The 20,773-nt window shown below is 34.9% G+C and overlaps 1 protein-coding gene across 3 annotated transcripts in view; it reads right to left on the bottom strand.

Annotated features, from left to right (window-relative positions):
* The window catches only part of CNTN4 (contactin 4), a 1,029,443-nt gene that overhangs the window by 845,408 nt on the left and 163,262 nt on the right, over nucleotides 1-20,773 (bottom strand). Inside the window, exon 1 of one of the 3 annotated variants that reach the window (XM_033210482.1) lies at nucleotides 22-106. The exons of the other annotated variants lie outside the window; for them this stretch is intronic. The gene's annotated coding sequence lies outside the window, so the exon portion shown is untranslated. Of the gene's footprint in view, nucleotides 1-21; nucleotides 107-20,773 lie in introns of those variants that run through there. 3 annotated transcript variants of the gene reach the window in all.

Below are 20,773 nucleotides of genomic sequence, written 5' to 3'. Positions count from 1 at the left end.
TACATGGGCTTTTTGGCTTACCTCAGCATGAGAGCTTTTATTCCCTTAAGTAAAGTTGCGAAGAAGTCCAAGTGGGCTCTGGCAGTGTTTCATCAGTCAGTGAAGTCTGCAGTAGAGAAAGAATATGCAAAGGAAGGAAGGAAGGAAGGAAGGGAGGGAGGGAGGGAGGGAGGGAAAGAAAGAAAGAAATGCTTTTACCTCTCTGAATCTAGATGCAGATAAAGTTGGACAGAAAGGAGAAATTATCTGGAAAAACTGGTCCAGCTGGAGATACAGAGCAGACAATGGAAGACACATTCTAGATATCTCCTCTCATTACTTTATACAGTGTGAGTTTTCCATAAATGGAAAGTGTTGTGCAGAAGGGTTTAGAAATATATTTGCAATATTCACATTAAAAGTGAAGGGAAACATACAGGGAATAAGAAAAGGGAAAACTCTGAATCTGGCTGAGGAAAAAAAAAAATCCATTTTACCAGCTGGAGAAAAGCCTGGGTAATAAGTAGAGTCAATGTGATTTGTGAGGCAAGTTGCAAAAAGGCACTGAAGATGGGAGAGGGAAAGCAAAAGGAAGACGACAGTATTTGGGGACTTACTGGGCAAAAATAAAATCGCTTTCAACATGCATCCCACACACAGATACTCAGGCAGATTTATTTGATCAGTTCTGACAATAATAAAAAGTAGTACAAATGGAAGGTACCCAGTCATTATCAAGGTAGACAGTTCTGTCTGAAAATTCAACATCTAACTTCCACATCTGGGCAATACTCCACTTAGAGGAAAGCACAGTGAACCAAGCGGGCCTTCACTATTCCATGGCATTTTAGAACTGTTTCAGACTGAAATTCTGCAGCCTGGAATAGTTGGTGTTGATAGCTAATGGTCGATGCAGAAGCTTCTATCCCAGATGGTAAATGTAGCAAGATACATTAAAATAAAATAGTAGAAAGTTATTAACATAGAGAATGCTCACTTCCTTCTTCCAGACAGCTTTCTCAAAGCCCCATCACCAAAGCCTATCACATAAATAATGTATAAGGCGTTATTTAATAAAATCTTATATATCAATACCAGCTGGCTGGACAATAAGAGCACATGCAGTAACATATCCATGCCATTAAGACAAGGATACCTCATGGGACTTTGAGAATTTTACTCTGTAGTAGAGAAACCAACGTGTATGAAATTGTTTTAAATTTAATTGGTAGGTTCTATGATTTCAGTTCAACAAAACAAATACAGTACAAATTCTCTAACAACTTTGAGTAACTACGTAACACCAAATACCACAAATAAGAATAGTATGCAATAAACTACATGGGAAAAAAATTAGGAATTTTTTTACCTCCAAATGTGGTGTGTTCACTTATTTTGACAATTGTAATTTAGTTTTTAATTATTCATCATATGGTAGTGAATATGCTGTACAGTATTTCATAAAGAAATGAAAACTTACTCTGGGTGCAGTGGCTCACACCTGTAATCCTAGCACTTTGGGAGGCTGAGGCAGTCAGATCACTTGAGATCAGGAATTTGAGACCAGCCTGGCCAACGTGGTGAAATCTCGTCTCTACTTTAAAAATGCAAAAAATTAGCCAAGCATGGTGGCGGGCACTTGTAATCCCAACTACTTAGGAGGCTGAGGCAGGAGAATCACTGGAAACTGTGAGGCAGAGGTTACAGTGAGCCGAGATCGCACCACTGCACTCCAGCCTGGATGACAGAGAGTGAGACTCCATCTCAAAAAATAAATAAATAAAATAAAAATAAAAGAAGAGAAAACTTAAATCTGTAATGGGGAGTTCTATTAGCAGGTAACACTGTATTAAATATTTGCTTGGAATAATGCAAAAGCAAGAAATTTATAGCAGGAATCCATATGAGTGAGCTTTCACAAGACTATAACGGGAGACAGCCAACTCTAATCCTTAATGTCTATACCCTGTTTTCCCTTCTGCTGCTTACCTCATCTGCCACAAGGATTTTTTTTTATTGTTCTTAAAGCTCATCCTAATAACACCTTGAATTTGAAAAGTGTCTTAAAATGTACAACATATTTTCACATTTATTATCTTAATTTAATCCGGAGGTTCTCAACCATGAGCAATGTTACATCCCCAGGAAGCCGGAAAAAAATGACAATGCCTGAAAACATTTTTGGTTATCACAACTGGGTAGGTGCCACAGGGTAGAGGCCATGATAGGTGCTGAACTTCCTACAATGAGCAGGACAGTCTCCTACAACAAACAATCACCTGGCCCAAAATATCAATGGGCTGGAGTTGATAAACTTCAGCTACAGGATTTCATCCTACAGCTACATTATGTGGTAGAAGGTAAAAGAACTGCTATCCCCATTCTTGGGAAAGAAAAATGGTGCCCACAAGCTCTCTAAATTATACAAAACCATATTGGAGCCAAGGATCTTATTTCAGTGTATATTTCATAAAACAATACAAAATCCCAATGACCTGTGAAAATCATGGGAAAGCTCAGTGACTAAAAAATCTTGAAAATAACAAAGAATGACATTAACATCAACAGTGGAAACACAAAACAAAGAAGAGTGGGAAGGGGACAACTATCTGCTCTTCCCACAAGGCAGTGGATGGGAAGGAATGCAAAGATACGAGGATATGAACCCCAGGTCTGCTGCTCACTCACCAGCTGATAGGGTATGGCTGCGTCCCCTGCCCAAATCTCATCTTGAATTGTAGCTCCCATAATTCCCACATGTTGTGGGAGGGACTTGGTGGGAGAAAATTGAATCATGGGGGTGGTTTGCCCCATACTATTCTCGTGGTTGTGAATACATCTCACGAGATCTGATGGTTTTACAAGGGATTCCCCTTTTGCTTGGCGCTCATTGTCTCTTGCCTGCAGCCATGTAAGATGTGCCTTTTGCCTTCCACCATGATTATCAGGCCTCTCCAGACACATGGAACTGTTGAGTCCATTAAGCCTCTTTTTTCTTTATAAATTACCCAGTCTTGGGTATGTCTTTATCAGCAATGTGAAAACGGACTAATGCACCAGCTATAGACTTTTGGCTGCGTTGCCTTTGGCACTTAACATTTGCAACTCTGAGATTAGTTTTCCCAACTTGTAACATGAGAATAACTAAATAAGAATTCCTATGAAAAGCTCTTTATAAAATGTCAGGCATTGTCCAAAATGTTTATTATCTTCAACATTAGTGATGATTTCCACTGATTTCTCCCTTCCTCCTTGCTGATTGGTTAGCAGACTCCTTATTTACGTTCACAGACTGACCACCCAAAACCTAGGCTTATGAGCAAAAGCAGATGTATAGCCAGGTGCCATAAAGATGCTGGGGAGAAGGGAATATGTGGAGAGGTGTGGCTAAAACCATGAGTTCTGAAGACAAATGGCCTGAAATTTACAGATCAAAAAAAAAAAAAAATCACTAAATAACCCATTACTAGAGCAATATAGCTTTGGGTACATTGTTTAACCTCTGTTTGTCTTTTTCCTTCTTACTTGCAGAATAGCACTTATGACTCATAAGGTTGTAAGAAACAAATGAAATAATAAATGAAAAAGAACAATGTAAGAGTACACAATCAATCCCCCCTAGGCCACACAGTGCTCTAAGTGCCTGAGAAACACTGGTGGACAAGATAGAAAAGTTTTCTGCCCTGATAAATCTTACATTTCAATGGGAGAGAAATAAGAAATCAATATATAAATAATACAAATAACAAAAAATAAAATATAAAAAGGTTAGGAACTCAGGCTAAGACATAAGATGCCAGTTCAAAGTATCTGTGAAGCAAAAGATTAGAGTTCCCAGAAATAAATTGAGAAATAGGCTGCATGAATGAAATTACTGAATACAGGATTTGCAATTCAGGAAGTTCAGAGTCAATTATATTATGTGTGGTAGGTTCATAAACATGAGAAAACACAGTGCATCTAGCAGGATCAGATTATTAAAAAGGTAGGAAACCATTATCCAGTTGTTTTCTTAAGCAATACTTAATGCTAAAATATTTCATCCAACAACTATCTAGACATACTTCTTACTTATTAGGAAGTAATTTCCTAAATGCATACTGAGACAGAAAAAATAAGAAAATCTCTGCTAATTTTCAATGAAACTTCTAAAATCAAAAGATCAGAAAGTCCAGTCTATCACTGATGGGCATCTGAGTTGGTTCCAAGTTTTTACTATTGCAAACAGTGCTGCAATAAACATACATGTGCATGTGTCTTTACAGTAGAATGATTTATAATGCTTTGGGTATACACCCAGTAATGGGATTGCTGGGTCAAATGGTGTTTCTGGTTCTAGATCCTTGAGAAATCGCCACACTGTCTTCCACAATGGTTGAACTAATTTACACTCCCACCAACAGTGTAAAAGCATTCCTATTTCTTCACATTCTCTCCAGCATCTGTTGTTTCCTGAGTTATTTAGTTATTTATTTTGAGATGGACTCTCACTCTATTGACCAGGGTGGAGTGTAATGGCGCATTCTCAGCTCACTGCAACTTCCACAGAACAAGGCTGGAGGCATCAAGCTATCTGACTTCAAACTATACAACAAGGCTACAGTAACCAAAAAAGCATGGTACTGGTACCAAAACAGATATATAGACATATGGAACAGGACAGAGGCCTCAGAAATAATGCCTCACATCTACAGCCATCTGATCCTTGACTAACCTGACAAAAACAAGCAATGGAGAAAGGATTCCCTATTTAATAAATGGTGTTGGGAAAACTGGCTAGCCATAGGCAAAAAACTGAAACTGGAACCCTTCTTTACACCTTATACAAAAATTAACTCAAGCTGAATTAAAGACTTAAACCTAAGCCCTAAAACCATAAAAACCACAGAAGAAAACCTAGGCAATACCATTTAGGACATAGGCATGGGCAAAGACTTCATGACTAAAACATCAAAAGCAAGGGCAACAAAAGCCAAGATTGACAAATTGGATCTAATTAAATTAAAGAGCTTCCTCACAGCAAAAGAAACTATCATCAGAGTGAACAGGCAACCTACAGAATGGGAGAACATTTTTGCAATCCATCCATCTGACAAAGGGCTCATACCCAGAAGCCACAAGGAATTTAAAGAAATTTTCAAGAAAAAACAACCCCATCAAAAAGTGGGCAAATGATATGAACAAACACTTCTCAAAAGAAGACATTTATGCAGCCAAGAAACATACGAAAAAACGCTCATCATCCCTGGTCATTAGAGAAATGCAAATCAAAACCACAATGAGATACCATCTCACGCCAGTTAGATTAGAGATCATTAAAAAGTCAGGAAACAAGAAATGCTGGAGAGGATGTGGAGAAACAGGAACGCTTTTACACTGTTAGTGGGACTGTAAATTAGTTCAACCATTGTAGAAGATAGTGTGGGGATTCCTCAAGGATCTACAACCAGAAATACTGTTTGATCCAATAATTCCATTACTGGATATATACCCAAAGGATTATAAATTATTCTACTATAATGACACATGCACATGTATGTCTATTGCAGCACTGTTCACAATAACAAAGACTTGGAACCAACCCATATGCCCATCAATGATAGACTGGATAAAGGAAATGTGGCACATATACACTATGGAATACTATGCAGCCATTAAAAAAGGATGAGTTCATGTCCTTTGCAGGGACATGGATGAAGCTGGGAATCATCATTCTCAGCAAACTAGCACAGGAACAGAAAACCCAATACCGCATGTTCTCACTCATAAGTGGGAGTTGAACAGTGAGAACACATGGACATAGGGAGGGGAACATCACACACCAGGGCCTGTAGCAGGGTGGGGGGTCTAGGGGAGGGATAGCATTAGGAGAAATACCCAATGTAGATGTTGGGTTGATGGGTGCAGCACACCACCATGGTATGTGTATACCTATGTAACAAACCTGTATGTTCTGCACATGTATCCCAGAACTTAAAGTATAATAAACAAAAAGAATGAATTAAAAAAAATCAGAAAGTAATAGGACACCTATCAACTATGCAGAAATAATTGAAAATGTTAAATTAGTAAGAAATCTTGAGCAGATGCAGTGGCTCATGCCAGTAATACCAGCAATTATGAAGGCTTAGGCGGGAGGATAAATTAAGTTCAGGAGAGGTTGAGGCTGCAGTGAGCCGAGATGGCACCACTGCCCTCCAGCCTGGGTGACAGAGTGTGACTCTGTGTCAATTAAAAAAAAAAAGAGAAAAAATAATCGTGGCTCAATATGACCAAACTGATTCTAATAAAGAGGAGATTAGTAGTAGTAGTAGTAGGAAGTTATATTGTTTCAATAAAATAATTTCATTAAGAAAAATTAGTCAGCAGACTTCTTTAGCTGTTAAATTTATAAAAGGATAAAGAAAATTTTAGAATTATGGTATAAATCGTGTGGCAGAATATTTGTTCTTTTGTTTTGTTCACTAAAACAATGTGTTACACCTTTTTAATTCTGGTCTCAGCTCTCATAAATACCATACCATCCACTCCTGTCAAAAATAAACGTTTTAAAAGGCTATAAGGCCACTTTTATGTGATATAAAGTCACTGTTCATTCTCATGAACAGAAAAATAAGGTAGCAGGAATAGAAGTCATTCACACTCTTTGTAAAATGCTGACAAATACACAAAGTTCTTCAATATGATTAGAATAATTACACAGCACAAAGTAGACTGGGGATTTAGGATTATCTAGTTACCTTGACCAATTCCAATGCAATTGAAAAAAAATGAAACTACTAATTCTAGATTCCAAGAATGCTCTTTGGCTCCTAAACTATTTGCAGTGGTCATTTATATTCCTGAAACTAATCATACAACTACTTAATATGGGTTTTTTCATTGTGCTTTGCATGTATTACCGCTATTCTTTTGTGAATATGATAGTCTCTAAAAGGTAAAAAATAAAATAAAAATCAGCTTTAAAGACTAAGAATTTATTTAAAGACTAAATAAGAAAACATACCGAAAAGCAAAGAAGTATTAAATAATTTGGGAGACAATCTGGCTTTCTGACGTCTTTCGACAACAATAATATTGATGACTTCAGAAAGAACCAAATGTTACAGTGTTTTGGAAGACAAATCAGTGGATCATCAAATATCATCATCAAGCCAAGAGGTACTTAAAGGGATTCAGCATTTATATCACCTTTCTTAGTATGTGAGTTAAGTTTCATAGTAGACAGGAGTCTAAATAATTAGCCATATTAAATTTACATTTTAACTCCCCCAGACAGGACATATTAACCTGTAAAATCAAAGAGATGGTCTATGAAATAGTAGTAAGAGTTACCTTTGCTTTCCAATAAATATCTTCTAATTTTTTTCTTTTTCTTATTCATGTATGGAACATAGTCAATGGAAGTGCAAAAAGAACATAGTGACAGAGAAGACTATTTTTTACTTTTATCAATATGTAAATTCAGATTTTTGGAAACATGTTTAGAAATATCAAAAACGTTATATATTAATAAAGCAATAGGATCCCAAAAAAGAGATACATAAAAATGTAATAAAGGTGATTTAAAAACCTAAATGCTTTGCTGAAGATCCATTTGAAAATGAAGTCCATTTTATTTCCTACTGGACTTAATACATTATAATAAAAAACTTTATCAAGAGTATACTTTCACCACTCAACTATGTTGGAGGGAAAAATAAATTCAATCATTTCATTAGAGACTGTTGTTTCTAATATCTGCAATGTCTTCATTCATTAAATCAGTGTGTATCTGGCAATATCCTGATTCCTGTAAATGTGAATGTATAGTTTGAGCAGAAATCATCACAGGTTACAGTGAAATACATACACACTATTGATTTGAATTAACCTAAAGTTAAATAAATAAAATTAAATCAATGAAACTGAGTTTGATGTTCTGACTTTCCTAACAGCTGTTTTTCAGTATATAAAAAAAATTCAATGAAATATAAACACATCAACTAGACAACCGATTGAAACGGGAAAACAGCCTTCTCTTTATAATACTTATGTTTCATGACATGGCTTCAATAAAACTACACCAACATTATTCTCTAATATAATCGGTGGTGTGTAATGTACAGAAAAATATAAAATCTACCTACGTAATGTATTGTGAATTTAAAAAAAAAAAGTAATATTAAATTAACTTTTAAAAATAAAACATCTTGCTTTTGGCAACATGCCACTCTAAGAGAAGAAACTACATAATATGTTATAATAAGGGCTAAATTAAATAACAATGCTTCATTTCTCTCCTATCCAAATACAGAAATGGCAATGGCTCTAGAAAAAAACAAAACAAAACAAAAAAACAAAAAACGAAGGGAAAGGCAAATTCATTCTTTTCATTTTCTTATAAAAGTCTCCTCAATGACTTTGATTATGCAAAGACATATTTCCTAAAGGACATTAGTGATGCATCCCTGAAAGCCCTGTTTCCAGACTCTGACTTCAAATGCAGGTGAGAAAACTTAGAACCAAAATGAGAACACAAAAATTAGAATAATTGAAGAAAACAGCTTTAAGTAGATCTTCTTTCATTTACTTGGTAACCTTTAGCTTTGCTGTTATTAGTAAACAATACCTTGGGAATATAACATCAGTGGATTTCATTAGCATTCCTGCAGCAAATATTTAATATCCTAGGTGGCCATGCTGAACTTCCCAAATGTTAATTGATGCTATTACCAATTGCCTGTGTCATATTCAAGGTGTATCAGGAAATTAACAACAGAGCTTATAGGACAGAGGATGCATTTTAATAATTGGTCAGATAATCGGTTTTGTATTAGCTTCTTTTCTATAGTAAAAAGAAGGATGTTCTTATTTGGAACTTTTAAAATATCTAGATATGACACTATGTACATAGGTGACAATATAATATTAGCATTATCAGCAGAATTTCTCTTACTCAGACTTATGCATAAAATTTGCAGGTGTCTTTACTAATTATTCCTTTAAAATGATCTCTTCTTTTCTTCATTAACTAGAACTAGAGCAAAATCAGTAAAAGGGTCTACTTTAAATTACTAGGTATTATATTGATCATTGGATAGTATGTTCTGGATTCCATGATCACTGTCTACTTTTATCTACATTCAGGACTGTTAAGATTATAGGAGTTATAACACATTCTTTGAGGGATAACATTTAGTATGTTTTAAATATGCATAATGCAGTCCAAAACCAAATGAGCATGCAACTAGTGTGACAAAATGCAAATTCCTTCACGCGCAAGGGTTCCAAAACAGTTTGATTATTTCCCACATAGTGATGTTTCCATATATGTAATGTGTAGTGATCAGATCAGGGTAATTATCATATGCATCGTCCTGAACATTTATCATTTCATTGTGTTGGGAACATTCAATATCCTCCCTCTAGCTATGTGAAACTATATATTATTGTTAACTACAGTCATCCCACAGTGCTATAGAAATGCTATTATTAACTTCATTTTATAGATTAAAAAATAAGAGGCTTACAGCATAAATAACTTGCTAATATGGATGACAGCTGAAATATGGATGACAGCTGAAATTTTAGTCTAATTTTGTTTAACTACAAGTACTCTAGCTGCTCTTCCTAGGAGAAATAACACTGAGGCCATGATTCAGAAAATCTGGGTTCTAGTCACATTTCGCTATTAATTAGCTATGCCATTTAAGGGAAAATGTAGAATCTCTCTCTTCTTCTCTAGTCTATTAATTGAAGGAGCAGTAATTCTCATGAAATTAAATCTTTATATTTGTAATTGATCACACAGAAATGAATATGATTTCCACAAAGAAAAGTTAAATTATAAGGGGGCAATTAGATGAAATTTTATTCGATCAAATGAGCCATCTTCTCTATATAAGACCCAAAATCCATATTGAACAGATAGAAAATCCGGCATGAGGAGGTAACCACTTGAGCTAACTCCGACCTGTCAAAACCCATATTGAACACAGCAATATTTTGGAGCAATGCACAAAGCACTGGAAGTGGATAAGGAAATACTAAGAGCTTTCTTATTTTAAAATCCATGCACTGCTTTACATCAATTTCTGGCAGACATCCTGGCTAAAGCAGGAATTGAAAATTATTCAAAATCCCTCTATAGGAATCTTGAAAAAAAATCTGAAATCAATAAAAACATTCATTATGTAGAAAATAAGGCATAAGAATATTCCTTGTTTATTTTAAAGAAAAGGTCTATGGCAAGAGGCATTGTGGTACTATGACTGAAAACTGAAGCCACCACATAATGGGACAACCATTACCCACTCGATTATCTTCAGCACTTGAAATTTCTGTTTGGTTGATTTCTTTCCAGCTCATTTAATCTCATTTACATATTTTACCAAGACCCATTTTATCCCACCATTTAATTCTTTGCCCAACCTATACTGTTTCAACTACTCTTCTCTCGTTGTGCTTCCTGTAAATCAACAAATGACTAAACTTGACTCTATGAGCTAGATTCTTTGGCCCAAGCCCTACCCATTCTATAACCAAAAATAAGTGAGTCTGTCTCCTTGAACATTCTATCTGCTCACTTTCAGACACACTAACTGACCTGGAAGAAAAAAAAATACACTTTCTAGTCATGAGACCACTTTTAACTGGTGTATTATCCTATTTCAGAGGTCTGAAGATTATTTTAAACTAACTGTACTAGACCCTGTATGTACAGTGTCCTTTGGATGTGATACTACATGCCTGCTTCCAGATGTGACTTTTCATTTTTCATATACTCCTCTCCCAACCTTCTCAAAATAGTTCATCAATCCCTCTAAATAGTGCTAGTGACAGAAGCTACCTATTTCTTCACTTTTTAAACCCTTCTACAATGTTTTTAAAATTCATTGCATTTTCTTTAATTGACAAATCATAATCATGCATATTCAGGAGATACATAATGATGTTTCAATATATGCAATGTATACTAATGAGATCAGGGTCCAGTGTTTTTAAGGTAATTCATCTCAGACAATAGATAAGATGACTTTGCTTTTAGCAGCTACTACTTTCAGTCTCATTAGAAAACTCCTGGCCGGGCGCAGTGGCTCTGCACTCCAGCCTGGGCGACAGAGCGAGACTCCGTCTCAAAAAAAAAAAAAAGAAAGAAAACTCCTTATGCATTTGGAGGGTACGAGGGAATACCTTTCATATCTACATTGTAGCATTTTCCATTCACAACCTAATTTCCTATTAAAACAAATCCTCTTCTTAATTTTACTACACCAAGCCAACACTAATATATTAACAAGCTACAATATCCTATTTTATATTGTCAGGAGAATGCATGTCTGTTCTGTCACTTTAACAGGCTTTTCTTTTTACAAATCCACCAAGTGGCTATTTTCAGTGTTAACATAAGAGAGTGCTCAAGCTTATCACCCAAACTTCCAGATATGATGAATGGCCAAGGCAAAAAATATATTTGTTAAGGAAGCAACCCATATATAGCTTGTAGAGCTTTGACTGATCGTGTTTACCCAATGGATACAAATGTTATTGGCCTTTAAAAAATATTTGGGGGGTTTATGTCCTGTTTTCTTTTCTTTTCTGAAAATGGCTTTTTCAGAGCAGCATCTACATAGGCTTACACAATGCAATGGTATAGAGTAGCCGTTATCAACAGTTTCGTATAAACAAAATTGATTCATTTATTCTAAAATGTGATGAAGTATAGAAATGGTTCATACCTAAGTGTAAGTCCTCACTATTACTCTTTTCTTCAGGGCTATTTGTTGTCTATATTACTTACATCAACACAAACCAAAGTAATTTGGTTAAATAAACTGAGAAGCTTGAATTTGATTCTGGCACCAAACATTAGCTTCTTTTTATATCGTGACCACATTATTTAGTCGTCTACGTATAAAACAAAGATTTATTCATAGAGCTAATGATTCAAGAATTACTAATTGAGTGCCTATTATGAACCAGGAACTTTTTATAGGTTCTTACTTTATTGCACTGAAGAAACCAGTCTCAGCTCTCACACAGCTTACAACCTAGCATGAGGAGATAGTAAACAAATACACATATCCCAGGTCAGATGGTGATAAATGCCATGGATGAATGAGAGACTGCAGAGGGGGTGCAGCTATTCTTCTAGAGAAGGAAAACAAGCCATGCAGGTATCTGAGGGGAAGAACAATTCAAGGAGAGGAAACACATGCATTAAGTCCTGAGAGAATTATAGAGAAAATTTAATAGTAATAATATGAAAATTCTTTGATGACTTTAGTAAGACTATTATTATCATAGCTTCTAAGTTCCTCACTTTCTGCCACTTTTGCTGACTAGACACGGGTTGCTATTTGTTCCCCAAAATATAACTCATAATGACACTGTAAAGCCAAGAATAACTGCTGTCACTCAAATAATATGTATAAGGCAACTTAAAATCATTTGCTCCATAGCTCAGTTTTAGAGCCATTTTATCATAGAGAATACATTCCTTAACAATTTTCCTTTTAATCAAAAATGTTCCCGAATATGACAAGAAATTCCCAAATCTAGACTACAACATCAGCCAAAGTAGAAAAATAGCAATTTCTCCTGTAAAACTGATTTCAAAACTATCATCATCTGTCATCATCATCATCAATCACAAGAGGAAACTGCTTTGGCAGCATTATTTTAAGTCCATATTTAACTAGATGACAGCTTAACCTTCTTAGGGAAGCAGAGTAATCTCTCCTTACAACACCAACCAAGTACAGAAAAGCAGATTTGCTCTAATGTAGAAATTGGCTTTCATCTGATTTTATAAACACACTATGGCATCTGATGATTTAATAGGTACTTGGGTTTTTCTTTTGAACATTCAACACTCTGGCAGAGCTGGTAAAGATGGCATACTCAAGAATTATTGCAGTCATTGCATCAGCATTAGCTTATCAACAGAACTGGCTGTGTATGACATCCAGCTAGAAAGGCATCCATGCAAATCTCCCTTCCAGAGAAAGAAAAGGCACCTGTGTAAATATACAGTAGAACACAATGCATATGTGCTTTGTGCGTGGCATTCACATTCATTTCCCATTCTATGCTTGTACTTAACTGACCTCCTCCACTTACTGTTCACATCCACGCCCTAAGACTTTTCTTGTCTTTATGTGTATGTTTGCACTACTTACTCAATTTGCAGTGAACATCTCCACCAAGTCTGTATGTCCAAATCTCAGCCACACTACACTGAACAAATCTACTGCCAACTCATTCCACAAACATTCCCTGAATCCCCCTGAGAGGATTTTTCGCCTCCTCTGAATGTCCTATCAAACTTCATCTATGCCTCTTGTAGGAACTCATCTTCTAATAGAATCATTTGTTTGAACCCACCATCCCCTCTCTCCTTTTCATGGTAAAAAGCCCTTTGTGGGTAATTATTACAAGCTGTTCGTCTTTTAATTTTTGTCTTGGTATTTCCTATAATAGTATATACACATTGCATTGCTGCAAATACATGTAACAAATCAACAAATACTACATTTACTAACAATTCTGCAACTTCAAACTAATTCCTGAGTTATAGATGTGCCTACCACTATCCCCAGCACAGCTATAGGTCAGAATGAAAGTAACTATCTATGGAAGTTACTTAAGGCAAATGTTAAACACAGCAATTTTATTACTCAAAAAAAAATGTAATATGTTTGCAAAAATATCTTCCCATTAAAAGTTTCCTTTCAGGATAAGGGTATTAAAAGTGTTTTCCTTATTATCCCCACAATTGCTAGCCCATTGTCTTGATGACAATTTGTTGAATGAGTAAGTAAATGATTGCGTGATTTTGTAAACTTTACACTATCTCTGCCACAGAATCTAAATATTTTGGGGAGGGAAGGTAGTTGCAGGATGAGAATGTCCAAAATATGCAATTGCATTGTATGATAATTTTTTTTAAAACACATCAATGCTATTAAACAGAAACCTAGCAGAAAATACAGGGTTAAAATTTTTATCTGTACCTAAGGAAAATAATTGGGACCACTGACATTCTGAAAAACTAACATCCAGAAAGGTATTTATCTAAGAGCATCTGACAGTGTGAGAATGTGAGAGTGTAAAGTAGAACACGCATGTGTGCACACAGACGTACCTCTCTGTGTGCCTGTTGCTGGTAAAGTTGAAAGAAGAGGTGAGAGAAAAGGAATAATTCTCAAAAAAGGAACTCTATTACTAGAACTTAAGTACGAATTCATGAAAAAATATAAAAACTTCAGCAGAACTAGACAGTTCATGATTACTTGTAGAAGACAGGTAGCTGAAAGCTTATAATTTTTCATAACATGACCAATGACAATTAATAAAATATTAGGTTAAATTTAGAAATGTTCACCCTACAATCTTCTGTCTAAAGAAGAAAATACATATATCCATTTTTATTATTTTAAATTAAAATGCTAAGAGTTCTAAAAACATGTACATGGTACATTTCTAAAACTCAATGTACATTACTATTTTCTTTTACTTATTTCAGTGTCTATACTTCTGAAGAATAGTTGCAACAGTTTCAATGCGATAGGAGTTATTGGAAAATTAAGTATAGCAGGAGAATCACCCTCTGGGTCAGTGTATACACTGTCATTGCCTTTTTCTGAAAACATGAGAACAATCACCTGAGAATCTATGAACTGTGATATTTCCCAACCTGGCTGCATTATTCATCTTATCGTCAGAATGAATAACTGGCACAAAGCAGCTACTCTGAAAGTGTTCATTAAACTGTGCTGGAAATTGCATCAATCTGTCTATTTTGCCCACATATAAGATCTCAAATAAATTAGGGATCTCCCTAGCCTCAGTTTCATCCCTAATAAAATATAGTGACTTTATCTTCTACTAAGTATCTCCCAAAATATATCTCATAGAATACTGATTATTAAATATATAGAAGGAGTGAGTTCTATAATCCAGATATGGGAACAATTATGTTTGAAACAGTGATAAAATTTCAGCTGTAAGACTTCTCAGGGTATTTAACTTTAAACCATTCATTGTACCTATTATGGAAGACGGATAGTATTTCTCAATTTATTTGACTTTACAATGCTTTTTAATTAAAATATCATAGTAGGTTGATTAAACCTTCCCATAGCTATTGAACATTAAATGTCATGAATTCTTTAAGTTTATATGTTATATAAGCACTTATTTTCATTTACTAGCTCTAAAAGTATTTTCCTGGAACCATTACAGCATTTTCAGATTCAGAGAACAAGCCCTTGAGCAATCGCTACATGTTTCCATGGTTGGGCTGACTTATCCTGTTCCCTCCCCTTGTTTGTCTCTCTCCTGATGGGTCATACTTTGTGTAACTTTTCCTTTTATTTAATGTCTTTATTCTCTTGATAATCATAATTTCCTTTCTAAACCAGGACTGTCCGATGGAAATATAATGCATGACACATATGCAGTTTGAAATTTTCTAGCAGTAACACTTAAAAAGTAAAGAGAGAGGGATAAAATTAAGTTTAATAGCATATTTTATTTAACCTAATATACTCAAAATATCATTTCAACAGAGAAACAATATAATAGTGAAATCGATCATATTCTTTTTTTTGTACTTATCTTCTGAAATCTGATGTTCATCTTTCACTTACAGCACGTATCACTTTGGGGACACATTTCAATTTCCCAATAGCCACATGTAAGTAGTGGCTGACAGACTGGATAGCACAGCTCTAAAACACATACAGCAGTCCTCACTTATTCATGGTTTTGCTTTCCACAACTTCAGTTACCTGTGGTCACCCACAGTCCAAAAACAGGTGAGTATAGTATAATAAGATAAATTGAGATGAGACAGAAAGACCACATTTACATAGCTTTTATTACAGAATGATGCTATAACTGTTCTATTTTATTAATAGCTATTAATTTCTTACTGTGCCTAATTTATAAATTAAACTTTATCATAGGTATGTATGTATAGGAAAAACATAGTGTATTTATATATACCCCTTATGGGTTTAGTACCATCTGCAGGAATCTACTTGGAGTTGTGGTACGACCTGTGGATAAGGGAGAACTACCGTACAACTCCTCAACATGTTGCTTAAAATACACAAATTAGGCTGAATAACATATTAAGTGCAGTTATTCAAAGATACATTCTGCTTTTTCATAAGGTTTTTACATTGTTTTCAGCTTTGTCTCCAATATTTTCCTTTGGGCAACAAGTCTATACTGCACAAGTATGGCAACTTACACCATTGGGAATGTCTTCAACACTGACTACTCTATCAAATGAGAGTTTGAACAATGATCTTTCTACATGTAAAATACTAAAGGTTTCAAGAATAATGCATGTAGAAACCTCAGAATTTTCATTTTGCCCTTATCATTGAGAAAAGCATTTTTTAACTTGTCCATAGTGAACTACACTATTCATCCACTCCATTTTGTTCATTTACTCGTTACTAACAAGCTTTAACCCAATGATGTCCAATCTTTTGGCTTCCCTGGGCCACATGGGAAGAAGAAGAGTTGTCTTGGGCCATACATAAAATACACTAACAATAGCTGATGAGCTAAAAAAAAAAAAAAAGCAATCTCATAATGTTTAAATAAAGTTTATGGATTTGTCTTGGGCCACAATAAAAGCCGCTCTGGGCTGCATGTTGCCCATGGGCCACAGGTTGAACAAGCTTGCTTTAATCCTTTAATACAGTCCACACATGGGCCTAGAAATTCATCATATAAAAATGAATATTAAGTTTCCACTTCCAACAGAACCTCCTATCTTATTTGGGAGAGAAAAATCTAGTAATAACCCAGAGCAGTGGTTGCTGATGTAAGAAGAATACATACAGTTACAAAGTAAAGTCGACAATACCTTGGATAGTCAGGGAAGTCTTCAAAGAGCTAGGCCTTAACAAAGGTTAGGTATCAAAAGAAAGCTATGCATTTGCCAGGTTTAAGAGGACAGTGACAGAGGATAATAATACATCCCATGGAGGGAGAACAGTTATTTGCTAAGTATGGAGTATACAAATACAGAAGCATGAAGGACTGAGATGATGAGGCAACTTAGACCATGCTCAGCTTGCACCAGATTTTGCATACCAGGCTAAGCAAGTCAGCTGAAATATTTCAAGAAGAAATGTTACAGATCAGAGCCTTCAAATTTCCCATCTTTTGTTCTAAATTCCTGCTGTACTTTGGAATATCTATGTGAGTAGATTTTGACTGAATTGTTATACGTGATTAGTGTTTTTATGGAAAGTTCGTCAACTCTCAAGATACTGGTTCCCTGTGAGATCATGAGGATCTGAATAAAACTTCTTTAACTGCAGCAAGTAATTTGTGATGCAGGATATTATTAGTCTCCTTACAGTTTTTACTCCCATATGCAGAAGGGTGAAATATCCAGATCCATCTTTATTCGTATTATATCCATAGATAGACACACTCAATAGAGCACAGGAAGATTGAATTGACTATTCATGGACAATTTTCTTACCTCTACAAGTTTAAATGATGCTTACTATGGTGTATCCATATATATTTTGACCCTGTAATCTGCTATGAACTCACTGGAGAATTGATGTTAAAAAAGTGTCTCTGCTTCATATTTACCTATGTAACAAACCTGTACATCCTGCATATGTACCCTTGAAATGAAAAGTTGGAGAAAAACATTGCACTTTAAGCTTACTTTTCTTACGAACCTTTCCTAATGAATCCGTTCTATCTTGAGTCTGAATAACATATATATCCTCTGCCTCACCAACTTCATGTTATAATACATGGACCAAATCAGACGAAACATGTGAATGCATATAGTACATTCTATGACATGGTAGTACCCATTATGGTTGTCATTACTGTTATTTATATTAATATTAAATATACATTACAGAAGCAAAGCAAGAATGGTCAAAGAAAATGTCTATCGTTTTGTGATTTCTATTAGAGACTTCTTTCTGACCCTTAATTTTAAAAATTATTATCCATTTGATGTCTTTTAAAATAATTGTGTTCTTCCCAGTACTAATATGTTTTTGATGGTCTTTCACCCAATACCTAAGACCAAGTATGCAGATGCAGACATGCTCTTTTTGTTCCTGTATTCCTCAACATTTAGGAATTGTGTTTGAAGTTAAATAAATGATGGCATGAGATGACTTATCCAATGGGGCAGAAAACAAGAAGATAAGTGAGATCCTTTGAAAAGGAACAGAAATAATTGGCCCACATACTGCAAACACAGCACTCAGGAAAAATCAAGCCTAGACCTGTATTACCTTGTCTGGCATACTGTTTTAATTTTAGAAAATAATTCAATTGAACAGGCCTGGATTGCTTAGAAGAGCATGACTTGTGCCAAAGCAGGGAACATGGGGAAGAGAAGTACACAATCTAATTGGGAAGCAGATACAGAAAGAATGTGTTTGGTCACAAAGCAATGTGTTCTAGATGAGCTCCAGTGGAAAGACAAGCTGACAGTAGTGACCTAAAGAGTTCTGACTGCAGACATCTGAAAGACATTGCAGAAGATGGAGACATTAAGCTAAACATTAGAAGCCAAACACAGCTTTGGCAGGTAAGAACTAGAAGGAAGGGGTATCCCTGGAAAAGAGAATTGAATGAGCAAAGACAGAGAGACAGGAGCAAATAATGAGTGAAATGGCAAGTGATGATAAGTAGCAGGAGGATAAGGAACATATGATGAGCTGATGGTTAGAAAAGCGGAGAAATAATCATGGGAACACTCTTGATGTCAGCATTGTAACTATCTACCCAATGCCTGGAATACCAAGCAATAAAATGTAAGCAATAAAAATGAAATTAATTTACTACAGTAATTATGAGATTTACAACTTTTCTAATTAGTAGTACACTGGCCCCTGAAAATAAGTAGACCTAAGTGCTCTATTTACATATTCATATAATCTCTTTTAATTGTTTATTTTTAAATATTTCCCTTAAAATTTGTTTATACTGATTTGCATTCTTTTGAAGGGGAATAACACATTTATATATTGCCTTTGTCAATGCCATGCTGAAAACCGCCCTTTGCCATAAAAATATATTTTTACTAATGGAATATAATCAAACATGCACTTCATTAGTCATTAAAACTTACTACAAATATTCAACAACTATGTAGCAATTGCAATGAAAACAATGAAATTGATTTCAAACTGTAATGCCTGTGATTTGTCTCATAAAACACAGAAAAAAACTCCCTGTGAAAAGAAATAAGATATGCAAAGAACATTTTATTCTCACTGGATTTACAAATGTTTAAAATATAATTTTTAATATCTAGTATTCAAAACTAAATTTTTAAAATGATGTTAGTGTCTTAATAAGCTTAGTTGCTCGACATTACCATTTTCATACATTAGTTATATAGTTTTCCTAAACAATGCAATGATTAAGCTTCCATATGTAGGTTGAATCATATGAAACCAACACTGTCTAGCTATTGTTCACCTACAAAATGACAGTTTTGTAGGTTTACTCTAAGATACTAAAAATCATAAAATCATAGGATTTCAGAGTTAGAAAAAAACTTTGAGAAATCTAGTGGAGTCTTTGGCCTGGTTTATAAAAATTCCTTCTAGTATGAAATAATGGTCATTTGATATCTACTGTTGGTATATTTGGAAAAAGGAGCTTAAAATAATATGTGAACAGGAACAAAAGGAGCATTTAATGCAAAATAAGCCCAATACTCAAATTAAATGGATCTTTCCCCTTATTATCCCACTTTAGATAAGATTTCGTTTTAACTAAAGGAACGGAAAAGGAAAAAAGAAAACATATCTCAAATTAATATCTAACCCCACAATATGAAAGGAAACTGAAAATAATTTAGTTTTTTAAATGACCAGAGTAAAGGGCATCCAGGACTTACTATCTAGACTAAAAATATAATGCATTTATTTCTCTAATTTCAAACGAAAGTAACTAAGATTAGCATTCTTAGATAACACTCTTTCATGTAAGTAGCCTAGAAGAATCAAGTGAATTATTCAAATCCAGAAAAGAAAACCACTAAGAAAATAGATCGTTTAATGCTCTTCAGCCTGCAACCTATCCAGGAAGAGAGAAATCAGATAAAAGATAACCTTGAGCTAACAAGGTTATGAGGGATTCTTTCAAAATGAATGATTTTAAGATGGGTCAACCCTGAGTTTTTATGTCAGGTAGGGCAAAAGGGTACAGAGGAGACTTCCTTCTTAGATCTGTTCCCATCCCATAAAATTCAGCAAGAAAATAAGAACATCGTTGACCAAATAAATTAATTGTACCCTTTTATTGTTTTATCCCTATAAATGAATTTACCTTTTTCTCCCTTGTTCCCTGTCACTTCTTACTTTATTAATTATAATAGGAAGACTGCTATTGCAGTCTTACCAATGCAAAATTATTAACCTCTAACTTCAGCTTTTTGAATTATGAAATAAAAGGAACCTAAGAGATCCTAGGATTCACCTCACTGACTATAAATAAGGATCTGAGCTTAGGGAAACTGAATTGTCCAAGATCCCATAGCTTATAAGAGCAAGATCAGGCCCCACAAGACTTGCTCTACACTGCTGGCCCATAGGGTGATGGCCTAGCAGGATAGGATACTATCCCTTTTGCTGTTATTTCGTCGTTTTTGCTATGAGATTTGAGGTTATGTGTGTCTGTGCATGGATCTGTGTGTAGCTTAGACAAGCATTAGCAAGGTTAGGACTCAATGTTATACTCATTAATTAATCTTTCTTAAATGATCAGTAATCCTTTTTAAGTCCAAGGATCG

Source organism: Trachypithecus francoisi, unplaced genomic scaffold, assembly GCF_009764315.1.
Source record: "Trachypithecus francoisi isolate TF-2019V2 unplaced genomic scaffold, Tfra_2.0 Lachesis_group0, whole genome shotgun sequence".
In the NCBI taxonomy this organism is placed as follows: Eukaryota; Metazoa; Chordata; class Mammalia; order Primates; family Cercopithecidae; genus Trachypithecus; species Trachypithecus francoisi.
The sequence above is the reverse complement of the archived record's forward strand: the minus strand, read 5'-3'. Positions and strand labels throughout refer to the sequence as shown.